Below are 23079 nucleotides of genomic sequence, written 5' to 3'. Positions count from 1 at the left end.
TAAAAACTGCAGAATGAATGTGAGATGTTATGTTTGTGGAAGATTTGGACATTTATCAAATCAATGCAGAACACAAACTGACATAGGTTATGAGAAAGCTATTCAGAAGAATAATGTAACTTGTTATGCATGTAACAAGATTGGGCATATTGCTAAATTTTGTAGAAGTAAAGGTACACCGGTAGACAACAAAAGTGCTAGCTTGAAAGGTAAGGAAAAAGTTGAAGAGGTTAAGCAAGAATTCTCAAAGCAATGGATTAGAAAAGAAGATCTAAATATTGGGAATACTTCTCCACTGGTAGAACCAATCAATGCTCCACCGGTAGGACAGAGCAGTGCTCCATCGGCAGGAAGTTCTTCATCTAATTGAAGAAAATTTCCTTGAGGGTTTGGATATCAAATGACACAAGTGCTAATTATTCCCTCGGTTAGAGATAAGAAGTTGAAAACTACTTATTATCGGCAGACAATGTTAAGTGAATACTTAACTGGCATGCAATTAATGTGGTAGATGGCGAAAAGACATTATAAAATTAAGGTTTTGGCTCAATTTCATTTCACCATGATTTTAAATTTTCAAAGAGCACGAAGATTCTGAGCTAAGGCATTTCGAGCAAGAAGCAAGCACACTCCAAGCAATCATCCATCCAAGGAAGGAAAAGGTATTTAATCATGGCATCCACCTCTGCAATTGAATACATAGCAAACCCTACTGTTGTTGAAGTAATCAAAATACCTAGGCTTGTATTTCAGTTAGTCCCTGAGATAGCAAAGAAGGATGATACCTTAGGTGCTTTTTCTCAAATCCCTAAAGGTGTTGTATATGCTGAAGACCCTAGAATGTACATCCACTACAACATTGAAGAGTTAGGAGATGAGAAAATCAAAACCATGTATAAAACCATAATATGTGATGATATTGGCAATGTTAAAGCTAAACACAAGGCTATTGAAACCCTAGGATTCACAGAAATCCTTAGCATTCCTAAATTTCCAAAGGATGTGATTAGGATAGTGTTAAGTAGAGTTCATGGAGAATTTTTCTAGCTAGATGCAATCCTTAAGATCACCAAGGAAGCTGTGAAAGCTGTCATAGGGTTACCAACCACCGGTAAGAGACCAGACAAAACCCAGAAGGTTCCAAATGACCTAGTTACAAACTAACAGGTGCAACATTTGATAGGAGATCACTAAGGGTTAATGATGTAAAAGACATCAATGTGACATTCATAAGTATGATATTAGGTTACAAAGCCACTCATGCTAACAGACTTAGCTCAGTTTCAAGTTTATGCATTAAGAGTGCTTATGACATGGTAACAGACAATGCAAAAATTGACATCTGTGAATGGTTAAAAGATGAACTAATAGAAAACCTTGGAAGGATAAAGAAGGACAAGAAAGGAACTTTCAGATTTGGAAATCTGTTGGTATGTCTAATGCTACACATAACAAAATAGGTTCCCAGTATAGGTTATAAAGAACTTGGATATGACATACCGGTAGGAAAGCAATTGACAGTGTTCAATACCAACGGGTGAAAACAAGGAGAACAATATTCATGACTTTTTTCAAGCATTGAAAACCAAAATGAAGCAAAGAATAAGGTTATCCCAGAAAATAGTAGACAAATATAAAGATGATATATGCTTTGTTATTAAGAAAGATGAAATTTAGATGGAAGCGGTCATCCCAAGGACAATTTGGGTAACCAAAATGGGCTATGAGATAGATGATCACATAGTTGAAACTTATGCTAAAGCACTTCTGGAAGCCCCCAATGAACCTAAGGAAGAAGTATTTGGTAGTACTGAGACCATAGAAAGCCAAATACAATCCAAGAAAAGAGTAAAGAAGGTTGAGGCATTTGTGAGGAAAGGATCCATGCAAGAAAAGGCCATTACGGAAGATGTACTAAAGAAAACCGACATAACAGAGGATGAGTTGGCGGCTCCACAACCTGAAGCTCATCTATCACCAGTAGGTACTTCTTCTGAAGGTGACATGCCAACAACTTTTAAAAGAGTTGTTAGAAAAAGAGATCCCTCACTGGCAACCACTCCTTCACCTAGAAGGACAAGGCAAAAGCAACAAGCAGTGAGATCTCCGGTCAGAAAGGTCACACCCAAGAAGAAGCTAACACCAAAGAAAAAGAAAAGAACAAACAGTGACTTGGCACCTCTAGATATATTGTTAAATGAAATCACAGAGGAAGGAAAATTGAAAAATATAGAGAAAATTTATGACACTCTATCTACTGATGAGAAAGAGCAAGTTGAGGAAGGTGTGATACTGCATATGGACATGTATAATTTTTTTTTTGATGGAAGTAGCAAATGAAATTCCTGATGATTTGTACAAAAGGTTAGAAGCTAGAAGGAAAGCAGTGATTGAATTAGATAAGAAAATAAAAATAGAGAAACTACTTGTTGTATATCCAGTAAACTCTCCCAAGGAAATTGATGATTTGATTGCTCAAGCAAACCGGTCAGTATTCTCTACTGCACACCGACACATTTCACTGATGGCAAGAAGAGTTACTGAAGTAACAGAGGAAACAGAAGATGGTTGGGACATATTCTTGGTTGACAAGGAAAAACAAGAAGAATACAAGAAACCTAAGCTTATAAAAGTATATCAGAAGGACAGAGACAAGGGGAAAGGCAAAATTGGTGGACCACCAAGCATAAAGGTTAAAGACAACCTACCCCCACCTGTAAAAATTACAACTACTGAAGATCAACCAGCAACATAAAGTATGGATGTAGAGGATAGAAATCCTAATTCTGAAGTTCTGTATACTGTAAATGTTGATACCCAAAAGATCAACATAATAGTTGATAAAGATACAACTGACAAGTCAGATATGGCTAAAGAGCCTCCGGTAGTAGGGGAAATAGAGAAACCGACAAAGGACATAGAGAAAAAGGTAGAATCTGAGGCGCAGATAGAGACAACACAACATTCAAAGAAACCATTAGAGCTAAAGGCTCCAAAATAGGTTCACAAGGAAACAGTGCCACGGGTAAGTAGTGAAGTGGGAAAACCAGTGCTAAAAGAAATATAGACACAAACTGACCTACCAGAGGTCAATACAAGCATGGTTACTTCCACCAGTACTCAGATTGTTACTGAGGTATTATTAGACTCCATTAAGAAAATAACTGACTGCAGTTCACAGGCTTATAAAGCAATAGATGATTCAATACCAATTTTGAAGGCAATAGCTCCAAACTGTAATATAGATAATAAAGATTCATTAGGACAATTGGACACATTGTGTAAATATATTTCTGAAAACATTGAGAAAATAAAGGAAGAATCAGTAAAGGACAAGGTAGAAAAAGAGAAACATAAATTTTTTGATGAGGAAATAAAGAAGTGTAACATAAATTTTGACACACTTCCACCGAAACTATGTAGTTTGTTGAAAGAATACAAAAATCTGTATAAAGATACATGTAAAACAAACTTTTGACTATAGATAATGACAAGAAAATAAGCAAGACACCGGATGAGATAAATAAGCTTGCAGACAATTTTGTCAACTCACCGGATTCATTATCAATTTTTGAAGAGAAGATAGCAAATTTTGAGGAAGAATTGCTCAAACTGGAAAGATAAAAAGAGAGAATAATAAACAAGGAAAAACATCTGAGGTCTAAACTAGTCCAAGATTGGACTATTTAGCATCTTTGCAGAAGGAAATTTCAGAGGCACTAACACAAGGAAGCAAAACACCGGCAGAGCATTTGTAGCATCTCACCGATATAGTAAAGAGGACTGAAACAACAATAAAAGATAGTAAAAAGTTTATGAATAGTATAAACTTAATTTTGGGAGATTTTTTTTAGATAATAACTACCCAGCTACAGGGTTGAGGATAGATGAACCTACAAACTCTACTGACATCTTGACAACCTTTGTCATTGATGCCGAAGGGGGAGTAGTGGAATGAGAAAGTTCAAAATATAGGAATCATATGCTCAGGGGGAGCTCTCATATTTTTGGTAAACATTTTTTTTGGACTACACATTTTGGATACTTTTTGAAATTTCTCATGTGTGTTACCATCAATGCCAAAGGGGGAGATTGTTGGCATATGGACACTCCAATGAGACATTGTATGTGATTGAAGGTTTTGTCATTGCTGGCAACCTTGCAATCCTATGGTACCGACAAGACATCATACCGGCAAAGCATTACATAGGCAAGACAATGCACCGACATCAACAAATCACTCTACACCAGCACCGACACAGAAGAAAATATGTATATCGGTACAGAGGCCGACATGATTTTTGTTATGTAATATTTTGTTTATTATTGTAAGCCGACTTGGCAAATTGTAAAATGACTCTTGTATATAAAGGAGATCATTATAGACATTTGAAAAGTGAGATAGGTGATGAAAGGGCATAAAGAAAATTATTAGGCAGACCTAATGTGTGAATTATAGGTCAAGGGTATATGTAAAGAACAGAGAAAGAACCAATACTAAATCTGGCATTGGAGATGCTATTGTAAAGCAGTACAAGTCATTGGATTAGTATAATCCTTATTATAAGTCAGTGTGACTTCCCATTGAGCAGTGAGCTCTAGGCTATTGGCCTTCCTGCATGTGTAGGCCCCTATTGTAAGTAATATTCTCTTATTGGCCAGTGAGTGAATATTGTGGGTCACAAATCCCACCGAGGTTTTTCCCACACCGGGTTTCCTCGTTAAACATCTTGTGTTATGGTGTACTTTCCATGTGGATATTCTTGATTCTGTTTATTGCATTATTTCTTGCATACCGACACACTGTTATATTATGTTCTGCATGTTTTAACTTAAGAAATTCTTATTACTGGTTAGATACTGATTCACCCTCCCTCTCAGTATCTGTGGGACCCCTAACATTTATGAGTGAAGAGTGTACCGGTGAGAAGAAGGAAGTTAAACTAGTGTAAAGAACAAACCGGTGGACAAAGCATAAAACATAGAAGTAGCAAGCCAACAAAGGTGATGCCTAATAAAGAGTGATAAAGTGTGAGTTGAGGAGGGAAGACATTGTGAGAAGGGTCTTAGAAAAGTATTCAACAAAGCCAGGTTGCAGAGTGAGAGAATAGGATACAGATCGGTAAGGTTGAAACTGACAGAGCAGAATATTGTATGGTTACAAAACTTCATTTGCAATAGTGATTTCATTAGTATTACTGAGTTTGATATTGCATTCACTAAGTTGGAGCTTAGTGCGGGCATTGTAGCTCCTTTAGGTTGTAGCCTATAAATTGTGCAGGGGTTGGTGCCCTAAATATTGTATTCAAAGTTTCTTTGTGATGTTGGATTGGAGCAAAATATCTTCAGTAGCTATTCTCACAGAGGTTTTTCCCACATTAGGTTTTCCTCGTATATTTGGAGTTGTGTATTGCATTCTTGTGCTTGCATTATGTTAATGTTTTAGCAAAACTATTTACACACCTAATTTGCACTGCTTGAGCCACTAGTTAGTAATTAGTTTGTTTTTATATACTACCAATATCTTTCCGTTAAAGAAAAAGAGTTTAAATCACTGATTCACCTCTCTCTCAGTGATCCATTGTGTCCAATAATTGGTATCAGAGCCTGAATACCCTGTTTTATCAAAGCATTCTCTAGCTTGGGTAGATCCTGTCAAGTGTTCACAATGGCAAGAAATGAATCCGCCTTCTCAAAAGCTCCTATGTTTGATGGAGTCAACTATGCCTTTTGGAGTAGAAGAATGGAAACTACTTGTCCTCTCTAGGTTGTGATGTATGGATGTTAGTTGTGAATGGGTATACAGTCCCTAGTAATCCCTCTACTAATCTAGATGCCAAGAAGGAATATGAGAACAATGCTAAAGCAAAAAAATGCCATCTTAGTGGGTTATTTGATAATGAGTGTGTTAAAGTAATGCACTACTCCTCTGCTAAAAAAACTTGGGATAAGTTGCATAAGATATTTGTAGGCGATGCTAAAGTCAAGGAAGCCAAGCTATAGGCATTGAGAGCACAACTTAAGGGTTTGAAAATAAGAGATGAAGATAAGATTGCTGAATATCTCCAAAGGCTTGATGAAACAACAAACACCATCAGAGGGCTTAGAGAAGAAATAAAAGATGAAGTGGTAGTAAAGAAATTACTTAGATCTTTGACATCTAAGTATGATACAAAAGTCTTAGCAATAGAAGAAGCAAAAGATCGGAAGGTTTTTACAATGGATTAGTTGTATTGTTCCCTAACTACTTATGAGATGAGGACTGCCGATATTGAGGCTGTGAAGAATGAAGCTGTATTCAAAACATCAAGAAAAGGAAAAGAAGAGTGTGCTCATGATGCAATTGGTGAAGACTGATGAAATTACGGCCAATTTTGTGAGAAGACTGAAAAGAGGTTCTGGGAAGTATAAAGGGAAGCTTCCTTTGAAATATTTCAACTGTGGAAAGATTGGACATTTTGCTGCTAAATGTCCCTATGGTGATAAAAAGGAAGATGATCAATCAAGTGATAGTAGATCATATGGCAAAGAAAAGAAAAAGAATGTCTACCAACATGGTAAAAGAGGAAACTGGAAACAAAGTAGTCTCTACACCCATGAAAAAGATACCTCCGATGATGATAGTGCCTCTGATGATTGTTGCAGTGAGGGTGAAATCAAAGCAAATCTTTTCATGGCCCAAGATGTCCCGGTACAAGAATAAGAAGAAGAGGAAGGAGAAGTAGATCTAGAAGCTCAACTCATTAATTCCCTATATGAGTTAAAGAAAATGAGAAGAGATCAGAAGAAGGTGAAAAAGGCTGCAGCTGAAGAATAAGAGCTAGTGGAGCAATCTCTTGAAGAGTCCAAGAAGACTATTGCAGATCTAAAATTGTAACTAGAAGAAGCCAAAAGGATTTGTGAAGTTACTAGTACTGGTCTGAGTGAAAAGGAAAATGAGCATCAGAATCTGGAAGAAAAAATAGTGAAACTTCAGAAGGAATTAAAGAAATGTCAGGAAGAGATAAAAGTTAGAAGCAAATATGAAGGCAACACTGAAGCCCTAGACAAGATGCTAAGCAAACATAAGCAGTCTAAAGATACCAGTGGCTTAGGTTTTCAAGAAGGTGAAAGTTAAAACAATAGAAACACATCTGATAAGGATATACAATTCACTTCTTCAAATGAAGGTGAAGAGAATAACAAATTCATGATAAGAAAGGATATCGACAAGAAGACATATGCAAATGCTGCTAGAAACAACTACACAAACTGGTATACTCAATTAATGAACAAGAGACCATACTCAATGCACCGACATGAAGATCCAAGGAGAAATGTAAATATTGATCATGAAGGATTTACAAGAGTTAACAACATGAAAGGAAGACCCCCAGTGAGGCAACCATTTGTAGGTTCAAGACAACCTAACCGATATGTTCCAAATTTTCATGGTTATTGTCATCGGTGTAATAAGTTTGGTCATAGAATGGTGGATTGTAGGAAAATGAATATCAATCCAAGTTTTGAGAGTAGAAACTCATTTGCTACATTACAAAGTACAAATGTTACATGCTATAATTGCAATGAGTTGGGTCAAAAGAGTTATGAACGTAGGAGTAATATGCAAATGTCCTACAAGAATGTATTGAATACATCTTACAATACTAATGTAAAATGTTACAAGTGTCAAAATTTTGGTCACATATCAAGGTTTTGTAAGCTGAGAACTGATAAGCAAAAGAAAATAGTACCGGATGAGATGTTAGAAACAAAATCGGAACGCAAAGAAATGGAAGAGGAAAAGAAAGAAGAGAAACCAGTTTGGGTAGAGAAGGAGAAAACCAAGACAAAGTCCAACCTAATTGTGCAGACTGCTCTACATGCTGAAAGGAGGAATCTATGGGTAGTTGATAGTGGTTTCTCAAATTACATGACCGAAGATAAGAAGATGTTCATCAAGCTTGATGATTGGAATGGTGGTTCAATCCAGTTTGGTGACAACTTCTCTATCAAGATCAAGGTCGGGCTACACTGAATATTGATGGCAAACTCAAGGCTCATGATGTGTACTATGTGGAAGGACTGAAGCATAACCTACTGAGTGCAAGTCAGATGTGTGACAAAGGGTACACATTCTCATTTGACTCTACTGGTTGTCAAATAAGAAAGCAGAGTACCAGTCAGGTGTAGAAGAAGGAAAAAGAAAAAAGGGCAATGTCTAGAATTTGAAGGAATGCTATGAGTCCCAATGCATGATGGGACAAGTTGATTAAAGCTAGTTATGGCACCGGAGACTAGGCCATGTGAATTTTCATGATCTAGTCAAAATAAGCAATAACTAATGTGTGAGAAACATACCTCAGATCATAAAACATACAAGTACATTATGTGATGAATGTATCAAAGGTATGCAAGTAAAGGTCAACTTTAAAATAAAGGAATACAACACCTAAAGACCTTTGGAGTTGATACCTACAGACATATGTGAGCCAACAAGGGAAAGAGCATTGGCCAGGGAAAGGTATTTTATGCTATTCATAGATGATTACTCAAGAATGACTTGGGTAACCTTCCTACATGATAAGTCTCAAGCATTTGAGAGATTCAAGATCTTCAGGAAAATGGTAGAAAATAAAAGTGGTACCGGTTAAAATGCTGAAGATCAGATTGTGGTGGAGAATTCTCTTCTAATGAGTTTGTTGACTACTATGAGAAACATGAAGTCTGGAGATAGTATTCAGCTGCAAGGACACCTCAACAAAATGAGTTGGTAGAGAGGAAAAATAGGACAGTAAACGAGATGGACAGGACTATGTTGAATGAGGCCAACATACCATATATATATTGGAAGGAAGCAGTTCACATTGCTATCTACACATTAAACTGGGTATAGTTAAGAGTGACCAGTTAATGACTCCTTATGAGTTGTGGCATGAAAGGAAACCATCACTCAAGCATTTCAGAGTGTTTGGAAGTAAGTGCTTCATCAAGAGAGATGTTGATGGATTAGGAAATTTTGATTCCTAGAGTGATGAAGGAATCTTCATGGGATACTCAACCAACAATAAAGCCTACAAATACTACAATAAGAGATTGAGAAGGGTGGTTGAGAGTGCAAATGTGAGAATAGATGAAGACTCACATAAAGGAAAAACTGCACCGACATCTTATATTGATGATTGAAATTTTGAATTTCAAGAACAATCTGACACTAAATTGGTAGAAGATGCACCAAACAAGATCCCCAAATGGCATGTGCAGAAGAATCATCTGGAAGAACATATCATAGGAGATAGGAATGAAGGTGTGCAGACCAGAAGGAGATTAGCTAGGGAGAGTGAGCAGGTAAATTTCTGTCTCATGACTAAAGTAGAGCCCAAATGTTTTATTGATGCTAGAAAAAGTGAGAAGTGGGTAGATGCCATGGATGAAGAATTGATACAAATTGAGAAAAATTAGACTTGGGAACTTGTTCCTAGACCAACAGACAAGAATGTCATAGGTACCAAATGGGTATACTAGAACAAGATGAATGAAGAAGGTAAGATAGTTCGACATAAGGCAATGTCAGTTTGAAAATGGTATTCTCAAGTGGAAGGTATTGAATTTGAAGAAACTTTTGCACTAGTTGCTAGGTTAGAGGCAATAAGAATGTTTTTAGCTTTCTCAGCCTATAAGGGATATCAAGTGTATCAGATGGATGTAAAATTTGCCTTTCTAAATGGAAATCTTGAAGAAGAGGTGTACATGGAACAAAAAGAAGGGTACTTGTTGCATGAAGATGAGAGTTTTGTATTACAGTTAAAGAAAGCCTTGTATGGTTTAAAGCAAGCTCCCAGAGCATGGTATTCCCGATTAGACAAATACTTGAAGGAGCAAGGATTTTGGAAAGGGAATGCAGACAATAACTTGTATGTCAAGATAAATGGAGATCATATGATTATAGTTGTTGTGTATGTGGATGATATTATCTTTGGTGGAGACAAGGACATCATGTGCAAAGAATTTGTAGAGCAGATGAAGATAGAATTTGAGATGTCCATGCTGGGTGAGTTGTTCTATTTTCTTGGTTTGCAAATCTCATAATAGGAGAAAGAAATTTTCATCTCCCAAACCAAGTATGCTAAAGACATGCTGAAGAAATTTCAAATGGAGGACAACAAACCACTAAGTACTCCCATGGTAACCGGTTGCAAGCTAAGTAAAATAGATGAGTCACTAGAAGTTGAGCAAACATTATATAGGTCTATGATTGGTAGTATATTATATTTGACAATATCTAGACCAGACATTGTACAAGATATTTGCATGATAGAAAGATTCCAAGCTGCTCCTAAATAGTCTCACCTAAATGCAGTCAGAAGAATCTTCAAATATCTGTAAGGGACTATTAGCTATGGCCTGTGGTATCCAAAGAAAGGAGACTTTGGTTTGCAGGCTTATACTGATGCAGATTGGGCAGGAAGAATAGATGATAGGAAAAGCACAAGTGGAGGCGCTTTCTATTTAGGAGACCGATTAGTATCATGACACATTAAGAAGAAAGATTCAGTGTCATTGTCTAGTGCTGAGGCTGAGTATATAGTAGTTGCTACATGTTATTCATAAGTCTTATGGATGAAGCAGACGCTAAGAGACATACAGGTGGAGATCTCGGATCCTATTCCAATCCGGTGTGATAACTCAAGTGCAATCAACATCTCCAAGAATCCGGTAATGCACTCAAGAACAAAACACATTGCAATCAAGTATCACTTCTTGAGGGAGAAGGTAGCAGACAAAGAAGTCATAGTAGAATATGTCCCCATAGGAGAACAAATTCTTGACATATTTACCAAGCCACTTCCTTTGAGCTTATTTGAGTACTTGAGACAAAAGATGGAGTTGTCCCACCATCTGGTAGCACCTAAATGCATAAGGGGATGCATTATTCAGGGGGAGTCGACCATTGCTACTATCTTATGTCTCTTGAATCATGATGCATGGACATAGGGGGAGAGTGTGTCTTAACTAGATGTAGTCAAGGGAGAGATTGTTGGTGTCAAACTAAGGCTCCATTTTCCATTGCTATCAAAGGGGGAGAGAAACCAGAATAGAAAATATTGACATCAATGCAAAAGGGGGAGATTGTTGGCATTGAGTTGCCATTGAGTTGTCATTGATGTGAACTAGTATTGTAGGTAGGTTACCAGTAGAGGTATGCCATCTGGTATGAAGAAGAGTGTACTAGTATGGTGAAAGACAAATAAGGTATTAAGAAGATTAACATGAAGGCTTATCAACTAGTATGGTGGAAGACAAGTAGTTATTAAGTCTATCTGGGACATCATTTGTATGAGGTGAAATGCATGTTTGCGTTAGCATGTTGAGTCACAACCGATAGAGATTGTACCGGTTTGGAGGATTGGCTTCTTGTTTATGACGAAGAGGCAGAATGTTAAAATGATCACAAACCACTGAAGGTGAAGTTGTGCTATCGGTGTATTGTGCACTACTAGTTAGTAGAAGGAGAAGGTCTCATCGGTAAAGGCTGGTACCAGTATGAGTTTGGTGAATGATCAAGTGTAAACCAATCTTGTGTCGGTGAGCTAAGTATGATCGATGTGATGCTAGGTGGAGCTGAGGTGGCAAGCATGCAGATGTTGGTGAAGGTTCCATCGACGTGGTTGTTGAAAAAGATAGTTGACATAAATGAAACAACCACAAATCATGAGATGGTAACTGACTGTTACGGCTTGAGGAAGAAATGATAGAGAAAGATTAGGGAGTAGTTGGCGCCTGGTTCAAAGCAAAGAAATTAGATTGCAAGATGACCTCGAGAAGGAAATAGATGGACTGTAAATGTGTCGATAGTTTTCAAAGTAGAAGATTAAGGACAAGATTTCTATCTTTAGCAAATGTACATTGGATTTTGAAAAATGTGTACAGATGCATTCCTTGAGTACAGGTGCTTGATCTTAGGCAAATTGGATCAGATCTCATGCAAAATTGGTTGAGTGAAGGAAACCCTAACTGCCATAAGTTTGAATTGATTATTGGCAGGAAAGCTCAAGTTTAAATATGATGACTTGAGACTGTGGCTGCTATTGTTGCTGTAGGGTGAAGGTAAGGGTGAAACTACTATCAGAGAGCTAAAGTGATAAACACTTGATGTGTTTATGAGTGAAGAGTGTATCGGTGAGAAGAAGGAAGTTAAACCAGTGTAAGGAACAAACTGGTGGAGAGAGCATAAAACACAATAGTAGCAAGCCAACAAAGGTGATGCCTGATAAAGAGTGATCAAGTGTGAGTTCAGGAGGGAAGACATTGTGAGAAGGGTCTTACAAAAGTATTCAGTAGAGCCAAGTTGTGGAGTGGGAGAAGAGGATATAGACTGATAAGGTTGAAACCGATAGAGGAGAATATTGTATGGTTGCAAAACTTTATTCGCAACAGTGATTTCATTTGTATTACTAAGTTTGATATTGTATTCACTAAGTTGGAGCTTAGTGCAGTGGTTGTAGCTCCTTTAGGTTGTAGCCTATAAATTGTGCAGGGGTTGGTGCTCGTTGGGTTGGTACCCTAAATATTGTATTCGAAGTTTTTTTGTGAGGTTGGATTGGAGCAGAAGATCTACAACAACTATTCTCACCAAGGTTTTTCCCACATTAGGTTCTCCTCGTATATCTAGAGTTGTGTGTTACATTCTTGTGCTTGTGTTATGTTAATGTTTTAGATAAACTATTTACATACCTCGTTTGCATTGCTTGAGCCATCAACTAGCAATTAGTTTGTTTTTATATACTACCGGTATCTTTTTGTTAAAGAAAAAGAGTTTAAATCACTGATTCACCCCCTTCTCAGTGATCCATTGTGTCCAACAACAAGTTGGTTAATAGGTAGGAGTAGGTAAAGCAAATTTCAAAGAAGTTTGAGTTCCAAATTTTATATGTTGTTGATCCTCCTGAAGACATAGTTGCATGTTTTAATAGTAACTATAAGAGCTATAAAAGGAGTAGAGGATGTAAATATAGTTGTTGCACATGCAATTTTGACTGCTTTTTGAAGATATTTTTGATTACAACAAAAGATGAGAGTTTAATTTCTGCACAACGCCGACTTCAGTTTTTGGGCAAAATTCTACATGGCTGTAATGGCCGAATTGGGGAACACATATTTGGTAGTAATAGTTAATTGGTAGTTTCATTGGAGTTTAAGGAAGAGACTTGCATGTCAACTGCAACTCCTTGTTTTTGTTTCATTTAGTTTAGACAACTTTTAATTCCTAGAGTTTAGGACTTGAAACTCTATAAATTAGAAATTTTGATTCATTGTAATGGTCCACAAATTGATGATTTGAGATCCAATTTAGAGATTCTTTTAGAGATTTTGATGCATATTTTTATGAGTTTAGAAGATTTTGTGATACTCTTTGAAGTTTAATACAAAAAGCAGCTTGTGGATTGCCTGATCTACTTGTGTGTTCTATATGGTTATGTTTGTTATCTAGTAACTTCTATTATTTGAATCAACAACTAGTTCTTTTGGATACCTTGTTATTTTATGAATCATATTACGCATGTAAATGGTATATGAGGATTAAATTGATAGGATGATTATTGGTTTGATGATATTCATTTCCGTTGGTATGTGAAGTTGTCTGACTTTATATATTTTTTGGAGTTCATCATTTGAATGTTGATTTAGTAATATTGATAATACTGGGTTATGAAATTCTAGCCGCGTGGATCATTTAGTTGTTATTGTGTTGATTTCATTGTTATTTCCTTGTTCCCCTGATCTATCTTTTGTTGTTTATTTTTGAGAGAATTCAAATCAGAAAATACAAAAAAAAGTAGGCAATATAAAATTGTTCCAACCAATAGGCCCCTTGACAGGTACAATCACATCTGTTGGCATTATGTTTCCCGATATGAGGACATAATGACATTGTATGTTGTCATTGATGTCAATATGCTGAAGAGGTGAGAACCGACATATGTGAGAACCGATATAACACCATGAACTGACATTTTTGCCAAAGTGAAGTAGTGTGTTTGTTCAAGGTGAACCGGCATATGGTTATGGCAACCAACACATGGAAGCGTTGTATGACTACCGGTTGGTAGTCTCAACTTTAGGGTTTGTGGTTGAAGTGCTTCAAGCCTGTGTGGCTCAACCGGTGACTTTGTGTGATGAGTTAGCATGGTAACGAAGAATAGATCATGTTGCCACATAAGCCTTGTGCGCTTGAAGGATCTTGCATGAAGGAGATTGTTCCTATCCACCTTAGGAATGTGCGAAGTCTGTAAAACGGTGATAATGTGTGATGGGTTATCAGCCGCCATGAAATCGGTGAAAATGGACAATGGAGAATGTCTTGAGATTGGATCAAGAACTGTTGCATTTAATGTAGTGTGATCAAAGGTTAGGATTGAACCGTTTGAATTCCTTAACCTAACAGGTTTAGGGTTTAGGGTTTATGCTACTGACCTATCTGTTTTCCTATAAGGTCAATGTGTCTCTTTCAGAGGTTGTTGGCAAAAGTTGTGTGTGTGTATCCAAGAGAAGGGATACATGATTCTTTCCAGACCAAAGGAGAGAGGTGATACCTGTAGAGTGTAAGTGCAGAAGGTGAAGAGGAGCTTAAGCGGATCTGCATTGGCATTGAGTGTTGTTACCAGATCATTGTAATACCTGTTGATCTCTAACCACCTCAACAGTTGAGAAATCCCTTGACAGGGTAGCTTTAACCAACTTGTTGTAAATCCTTTAACAGGGTGACTCAAAATCATCGAGTTCTTGAAATCCTCTAACAAGGTAACCTTTAATAGGGTTTAACCCTTAACTGGGTATTCTAGCCATCCCTTAACCGGGTGATCCCTAACAGGATTGGTTCCTAATAGAACCTATTGTATTAGTCTTTAACCAGACAAGGCTCCTAATAGAGTGGACTTCTAAAGAGTTCAAAAACAAGCTTGTGGGTATTCATCCCCACCGTGGTTTTTCCCAGTTGGATTTCCACATGAAAAATATATGTGTCATGTGTGATGTCTTCTTCATGTGATGCTTTGTTGTTTTCTGTCAAGCAGTGAATCATGTTGATCTAGTTGCTCATACGTATATCTTTGATGGTAGATTACTTGTTCATGTATTAGGGTGAAATGGAAATGAAGTGTTAGAGTATATGAGAAGATAGGTATCAATCGGTTTATGCTTGTCTTAGTTACTCTAGGTTTTTGCCGGCTGTACTCTGTTTTAGGACCGGTGTTACTATTTGTCTATCGATGCACAGTGACTGCTGACAAACTAGTTTAAGAGTGTGTTTTTGTCTGTACTGATTCACCCCCCCTCTTAGTACCAGTTTGGTACTATCCATTCATCTTTGAGTTATCAATTGGTATTAGAGCGTCCTCCAGGTCCTCTGTGTTATAAGCTTAACCACTTGAGGTAAAGATCCCAGTCTAATGATGAAGAGGGAAGGTCCAAAGTTTAACAGAGAAAATTTCAGTATATGGAAAGATAGAATGAAGATATTTATCAGAAGCATGGATGATCAACACTGGAGCTATGTTGAGAATGCCTATGTTGCCCCCACCGATACTCTCACCGATGACCAAAAGAGAGAGATGCAGGAGAATGGGCAAGTCATGGAAGCCCTAATTAGTAGTTTATCTAACATTGAGTTTATTGATGTCCAAGATAAGGTAAATCCTAAAGAGGTATGGGATACTCTTGAAAATATCTATGGTGGTGATGAGCATGTAAAACAGGCTAAGGAAGAAAGCCTTAGAGGGAAGTTTGAAGACATGTAGATGGTTGAAGGTGAGACCATTCAACAGTATGGAATAAGAATCAAAACCGTTGTTGGAGATATCAAGAGTGCAGGTGGTAAAATAGAAGATTCCACTATGGTAAGCAAAGTCCTGAGATCCCTATTGCTGGTATATGCAATAAGGGTTGTTGCTATTCAGGAGCTGAGATCAATAGACAAGACTAACGTATCCCTTGACTCCATCATTGCAAAGTTGACAGCCTATGAACTAAATAGTTTTGATGGCAGTGTTCAAAAAATTGAATCAGCTTTTAAAGCTTCTGCTGTACCATCCAGAAAAGGAAAAGAAGCTAGCACTAGTGGTGAACCAAGACAGAGTAGAGAAATGGATGATGAGGAGATTCTGATGGCATTTGAAGCTCTCCTTGCTAGGAAACTTCCTAAAGGAACTAACAAATATAGAGGTAAGCTACCTTTGAAATTCTTTTCTTGTAACTGGATAAGACATATTGCTATAAACTGTCCTAATGGTGACAACAAGGACAAACCAGAAAGGTTCAAGAGATTCAAAGGAAGAAACTGAAGAAACTATTTTGTGGTAGTTGATGAAGGTGTCACAGATGAGGAATCAAAGGATGAAGAAAATGAAGATATTGTGTTTGTTGCTCTCAAGGAAGATGTGTCTGACAAGAAGGCTCTTGTCTCCTGGTTTGATAATTCCAATGAGTGGATCATTGACAGTGGCTGTTCTCACCATATGATTGGTGACCGGAACAAGTTTCTATCCTTGGAAGAGTATGATGGTGGTGTGGTTCGCTTTGGCAATGATGCACCATGCATGGTCAAAGGCAGAGGGTCCATCTCTCTGAATGGAAAGAGTAGTGCTGACAATGTGTATTGGGTTGATGGTCTCAGACACAACCTTTTGAGTGTTGCCCAGCTGAATGACAATGGTCTCACTCTAGAATTCAAGAATGGAGTTTGCAGAATCAAAGGAAAGAGTGGTGAATTGGTGGCCAACGACATGCATACCAAAGGTAACCTATTTCAAGTGAATGCAAATATAAGTACATGTCTTATGGCTAAATTTGATGATAGCTAGATATGGCATAGGAGACTCTGCCATGTAAACTTTGATAACATTGTGAAGGGTAGTAAGATCAAGGTAGTTAGAGGGTTGCCAGTGCTAAGTAAACTGACTAATACCTTGTGTAGAGAGTGTCAATTGGGGAAAATGTCTTCCTCAACCTTTAAAGGTAAATCTTTCACTGCTGACAACTTGCTTGATCTTGTGCATACTGATTTGTGTGGTCCTATGAAAACTAGAAGTGTGCAGGGTGATAGGTACTTCATGATTCTCATTGATGACTGCTCAAGAATGATGTGGGTCACATTATTGAAAGAAGTCTGAAGCCTTTGTAAAGTTCAAAGCTTTTAGAGCATTAGTGGAGAAGGAAAGCGGTAAAAGGATCAAGTGCCTAAGAATTGATCAAGGAGGGGAATTCACTTCCAGTGAATTCAACAAGTACTGTGAAGAACATGGCATCAAGAGGCAACTGTCTGCCCCTCAGACTCCACAACAAAATGGCCTAGCAGAGAGGAATAACCAGACTATGGTTGAAGCAACTAGAACCATGTTGATTCAAGGAAAGGTAGCTCACACCTTTTGGAGAGAAGCGGTGAGCACTACAGTCTACACAATGAACCAGGTACTCATCAAGAAAGGTAAGGATAAAACTCCTTATGAGTATTGGATTGGTAAGACACCTATGGTTAGCTACTTTAGAGTGTTTGGTAGAAAATGTTACATCAAGAGAAGTGAACATCAGAGCAAATTTGATGTAAAATGTGATGAGAGAATATTCCTAGGGTATTCCACCAAGAGAAAAGCTCTCAAGTGTTTCAACAATAGGACTCAGAGAATTATGGAAAGCATCAATGTAAGAGTTGATGAAATCTCTGAGAAAACTAAGGAAACTAACAGTGAGCAAGTGGTAAATGAACCAGTTGTAACCTTCTGGGAATCGGTTGTAAGTCAACCAAGTACCAGTAATAGTGTTCCTACACCGGTAGATGTAGATGCTAATACTGATGGAGATGAGGATGAAGAAGAAAAGCAAGAGGAATCCATCAAGACCATTCCTCGGTATGTCAAGATGAATCATGATCCTAAGCAGATCATAGGAGATAAGGATGCAGGAATCCTTACAAGAAGAAAGGTTAGAGAAAACTCATGTATGATCTCTGAATTTGAGCCTAAATCATTCAAAGAGGCACATAAAGATGAAGACTGGATCAAGGAAATGGAAGAGGAACTTGACTAGATAGAGAAAAATGGTACATGGTCTTTGGTACCCAGACCGGAGCATAAAAATGTCATTGGTACCAAATGGGTTTTCAGAAATAAGCTGAATGAGGATGGCATCGTGATTAGGAACAAAGCCAGATTGGTGTGCAAAGGATATGATCAAGAAGAAGGAGAAGACTATGGAGAAACCTTTGCTCCTAAAGCTAGATTGGAAGGAGTTCGTATGCTTCTTGCATTTGCAGCTTTTAAAGGTTTCAAAGTATATCAAATGGATGTAAAATCTGCATTCCTAAATGGTGTACTTGAAGAGGAGGTGTATATTGAGAAACCAGATGGGTTTTCCCTATCTGAAGACAGTGACATGGTATGTAGGCTACATAAAGCCTTATATGGTCTAAAGCAGGCACCTAGAGCATGGTATGAACGTCTGCATTTCCATCTTGTGAAGATTGGATTTGAGAGAACAAGTGAAGATAGCAATATCTACTTGAAGTCTTAAGGAGATCAGATCCTGATCTGTGAGGTATTTGTTGATGACATTAGCTTTGATGGAGATGACAAGATGAGTCATGAGTTTGCAGATGAGATGAAGAAAGAGTTTGAAATGTCACTCATAGGGGAGATTAAATTCTTCATTAGACTGTAGATCCAAAAGATGAAAGATGGAATCTTTATCACTTAGTCCAAGTATGTCAAAGAGGTGTTGAAGACCTTTGGCATGGAAGATAGCAAACCAGTTGGTACTTCGATGGTGACCAGTTGTAAACTATCCAAAGAAGATGACTCAACATTGGTTGATGAGAAGGAATACCGATCAATTATTGGTAAGTTGCATTATGTAGTGCATAGCAGACCGTATATTTCACATGTAGTTGACATTACTGCAAGATTCCAGACAAGCCCAAGAGAATCCCACTTGGTTGCAGTCAAGCGGATTCTTAGGTATCTGAAGGGAACTGTTGACTATGGATTGTGGTATCCATATAGCAAGGATTTCAAGTTGAAAGTGTTCACAGATGCTGATTGGGTTGGTAATATAGATGAACAAAAGAGCACAACCGGTGGTGCATTCTTCCTTGGTGGTAGACTAGTCTCATGGATGAGTAAGAAGCAGAGTTGTATCTCTCAGTCTACAGTGGAAGCAGAGTATGTTGCAGCTTTCATGAACTACACTCAGACAATTTGGATGAAGCATGTATTAAATGGCTTCAAAGTTCCTGTATCTGAACCAGTAAGTATATTTTGTGACAGTACTAGTGCAATTAACATCTCCAAGAATCTGGTTTTACATTCTAGAACCAAGCACTTTGAGCTTAAGTATCATTTCTTAAGGGAAAAGGTTCAAAACAAAGAGATTGCACTGGAACATGTTTCCAGTCAGGAGCAGTTAGCAGACATATTCACCAAACCTCTCCCAAAGGCTACATTTATATACTTAAGGGGTGAATTAGGGGTGTTGCCCCTTCAAGAGGTAAACTAAAGGTATATGCTCCACATCAGTCAGGTATTGCATAGTCAAATTTTTCTTCAGGATTGATGTGTTGAAGGATGCTACTCCTTAGGGGGAGAAACATAATGGAACAAGGAAGCTTGTGCCTCCACTTTGGCATTGTTGTCAAAGGGGGAGAAGATGTGAAGTAGAGAAGATATCTACAGAAATTGGGGGAGAAGATGTGAAGCGGAGAGATATCTTTGTATATTGCCATCAATGCCAAAGGGGGAGATTGTTGGCATTATGTTAACCGGTATGGGGACATAATGACATTGTATGTTGTCATTGATGTCAATATGCTGAAGAGGTGAGAAATGACATATGTGAGAACCAGTATAACACTATGAACTGACATTTGTGCCAAAGTGAAGTGGTGTGTTTGTTCAAGGTGAACCGGCATATGGTTATGGGAACTGACACATGGAAGCATTGTATGACTACCAGTTGGTAGTCTCTGTTGTTCACCAAAAGTGATAACCCAAGACACCTATAAATCTATCTATGAGATAGCCAATCTCAATCAATGAAACACCTCAGGACTTGGACAACATAACATAGGATCCTAATGATCCTCCTGCACTTCAGGTTCTGCTAGACCTAGGGGGGGACACCCTTTTGATGCATTGAATACAATAATCACAAACATAAGACTGCATCAACAATGAGCAGACAAACCATTCCACAAGCTCACCAAATTAGGTAACAGGTACAGATGGGCTGGATCTTATACAAATAATAGGTGAAATAAAGCTTTGGAAGGATAGAACATTAACCCCTAAACATAAAGGGAAATAGATTTATCTTTTAAAATGTATATCTGAGACCATTCCCAAATCTGTCAAAGACTAGTTCCTTGTTCATTGGGCAGCATAGTCACTCACAGAACTACAAATATGAATCATAGATGCAGGTTTGTTTTCCTTAAACAAGATATTCATGCATCAATACCTTATATTAATGCACTATTTGATTCATTCACAAATTCATCAGATCTGGATACATATTTCATTATTTATGACTGACTTTAGAATTTAAACTCTTCATTGAAGAATGCCTACAAACAATCATACAATCTCCTTGAGATGACAAATTTCATCCTCCTTGAGGATTGAATTCATAATAATGAAAAAACATATCACAGAGACAATCTTGTGGGAAATTACTCATGCCTGACACTAGTAAGACCTGTAATTAAAACCATATTTACAACACTGCACTGCAATCTCTATACCCTGAAACCAAACAGAAGCATTTACAAACTTGGGTCAAGATCTTCAAAAAATGGAAGCCATCAAATCTGGAGCATTCTCCAAATTTCTGGAACCCTTACAACTAAGAAGAATTTAGAATAAAAAGAGGAGGGAAGAAAATCAAATATGCAACTGAATTGCCAAGTGTCTCCTCTCTAACTGAATTTTTTTCCCATGGAAACTGCCTCCAAAATATCCCACATTTTTCAAAATTAAATTAATAATCAAATTCCTCACTCTGAGAGCTTTCCAGCGATATATAATACTTTATATTTTTGCCAAAATTTAAACCCTGGGCGAATTAATTCCCATTTGTGCTCAGTCATTTAAATATTTCGAATTTTAATATAGTCAGAACTATATCATTTATTCATTTTAATTTTGATTTTTGCCTCCATTTGTGCTCTGACGCCTTGCCACGTGGCGGCCTCTGATTGGTCGATGGGGTTGATCGGATGCCACCTGGGATGACACCTCATCACTGCCACATCATCTGCTTCGTCACTACCACTTGGCCGCCACGTCATCACCACTGGACTACCACCTGTGCACAACCTGTGTGCCACCTCACCGGGACCAGCCTGTTGGACTGCCACCTATCAGAACACATGGACGAATCTCGTTCACTTTCACTATTTCGCAGGGTGTAACTCGCGTGCATCTTCCCTTCGCGAAATAGCGCGCACCGTCGATCCATCTCGAACTTGCTCACTCGTTAACCTGACCTTTCTCTGCAAAATTTTGCCTGTCTACCTCGGGAAGCATGCCTACGTGGGGTCCACCTAGTCACCATCCAGTCAACTCCTCCATCACCTCGAGAAGTGTGCTCGCATGTGGGCCCGCCTTGGGTGCCCATAGGCACCATTTGTCAAAAGCCTTTATGGCTTAGACATTATACATGCATGGAGCTTTTCTTATAAACATTTAAAAATAACACTTCGCAGTGCATGTGGGATAATGCATTATGCCTAGGAATGCATTTTTGAAGCAATTTCTGAGTTTTTCATGGCTGCCATTCTTCTAAATTGGAAACTTCTTCAACTCCATTCCATCTTCAACGCTTTTACCTGTCCATACTGCTATTGAATACATTGGTTTTAAAACTGAAACTATTTCATATTGCCTCTTCTCCGAACGCTACACAAGGGGGGTTTATGCATTTGTTGCTATTTCAACTACTTCACAAACTTCATGTGGGAGGAGAATTACTCTTGCTGATACACTTGCTTTTAAAAAAAACTAAAACCCCCTTTCAACACCATGGTAGGGAGGACGGTGCAAGCAAAGTTCAATGCATTTGCTGTTGTTTATTTGCTTAGTATTTCATTGTTGCCCTCCAAACTCCACGCAGGGAAGCCATTTCATTTGGTTTTAAAACTGTGATGTTCTCCCACTCTCCACTCAGGGACAAAACTGGTAATTGCACTTGGCTGAAAGTTTTTTTTTTTTTAATGCCCTTTCATTGTAGGGAAGCTGCTGGCAAAGGAGACTGGGCTCTGCACCACGTTGGGGAAAGAGGACATTTGCAAATTGCATTTGATTCCATGCTTCACTTCCCATTTCATTTAGAAGGTTTATAAAGCTTCAAACATGCCATGTGAGATGGGAGGATCTGCCATTGCTATTTGCTTGAAAGATTTAATTAATTTTCTTCAATCACCACTCCATGCAAAGGGAGAGTGCTGCCAATGTGCACTTGTCATTTGCATTTACTTCAAAGTTTATGCATTTTCTGAACTTTGAAAACCCCCATCTTGGACAAGGGAGGAGGCACGAGCTACTGGTATTTTCATTTGATAGAGTCTGAAAACCCCCACATAGCATTTGCTGAAAGTCTCTGTAGTCTACTCACCTTGCTACAACAGAGAGGAATTATGGTCAAGAGATTGCTTGGAGGCTTCATTGTGCTGCTCCCACATGGAGGGATTTGCTTGGAAATTGAAACTTGATATCACATTTGCTTTGTTTGGAGCTGCTCACACATTTGCCAATATGAATGTTATTGAAGTTTTTTTTAAAAAAAACTTTACCATACTCCACTCCACGGCTGCCAAGCGCATTTGCATCAAAACATGCCAGCTCTATTTAATTTGAAAACCTTTCAATTTTCCACATACCAATTTGCATTTGGTATTGGAGTTTCTCTTCTCTCTCACTATCTGACTGGCGAATTCAAATTGATCCAATATGGATACACATATATTGCCAGGAGAAAAGAACATTTCACCATTAAAATTAAAGCACAGGCATGAGCCAGGTCGGGCCCCAAAGTGGGTCCGACTAAAAAAAATTT

The sequence above is a fragment of the Cryptomeria japonica genome, chromosome 4, assembly GCF_030272615.1.
Source record: "Cryptomeria japonica chromosome 4, Sugi_1.0, whole genome shotgun sequence".
Classification (NCBI taxonomy): Eukaryota; Viridiplantae; Streptophyta; class Pinopsida; order Cupressales; family Cupressaceae; genus Cryptomeria; species Cryptomeria japonica.
This window is presented reverse-complemented; position numbering follows the sequence as displayed.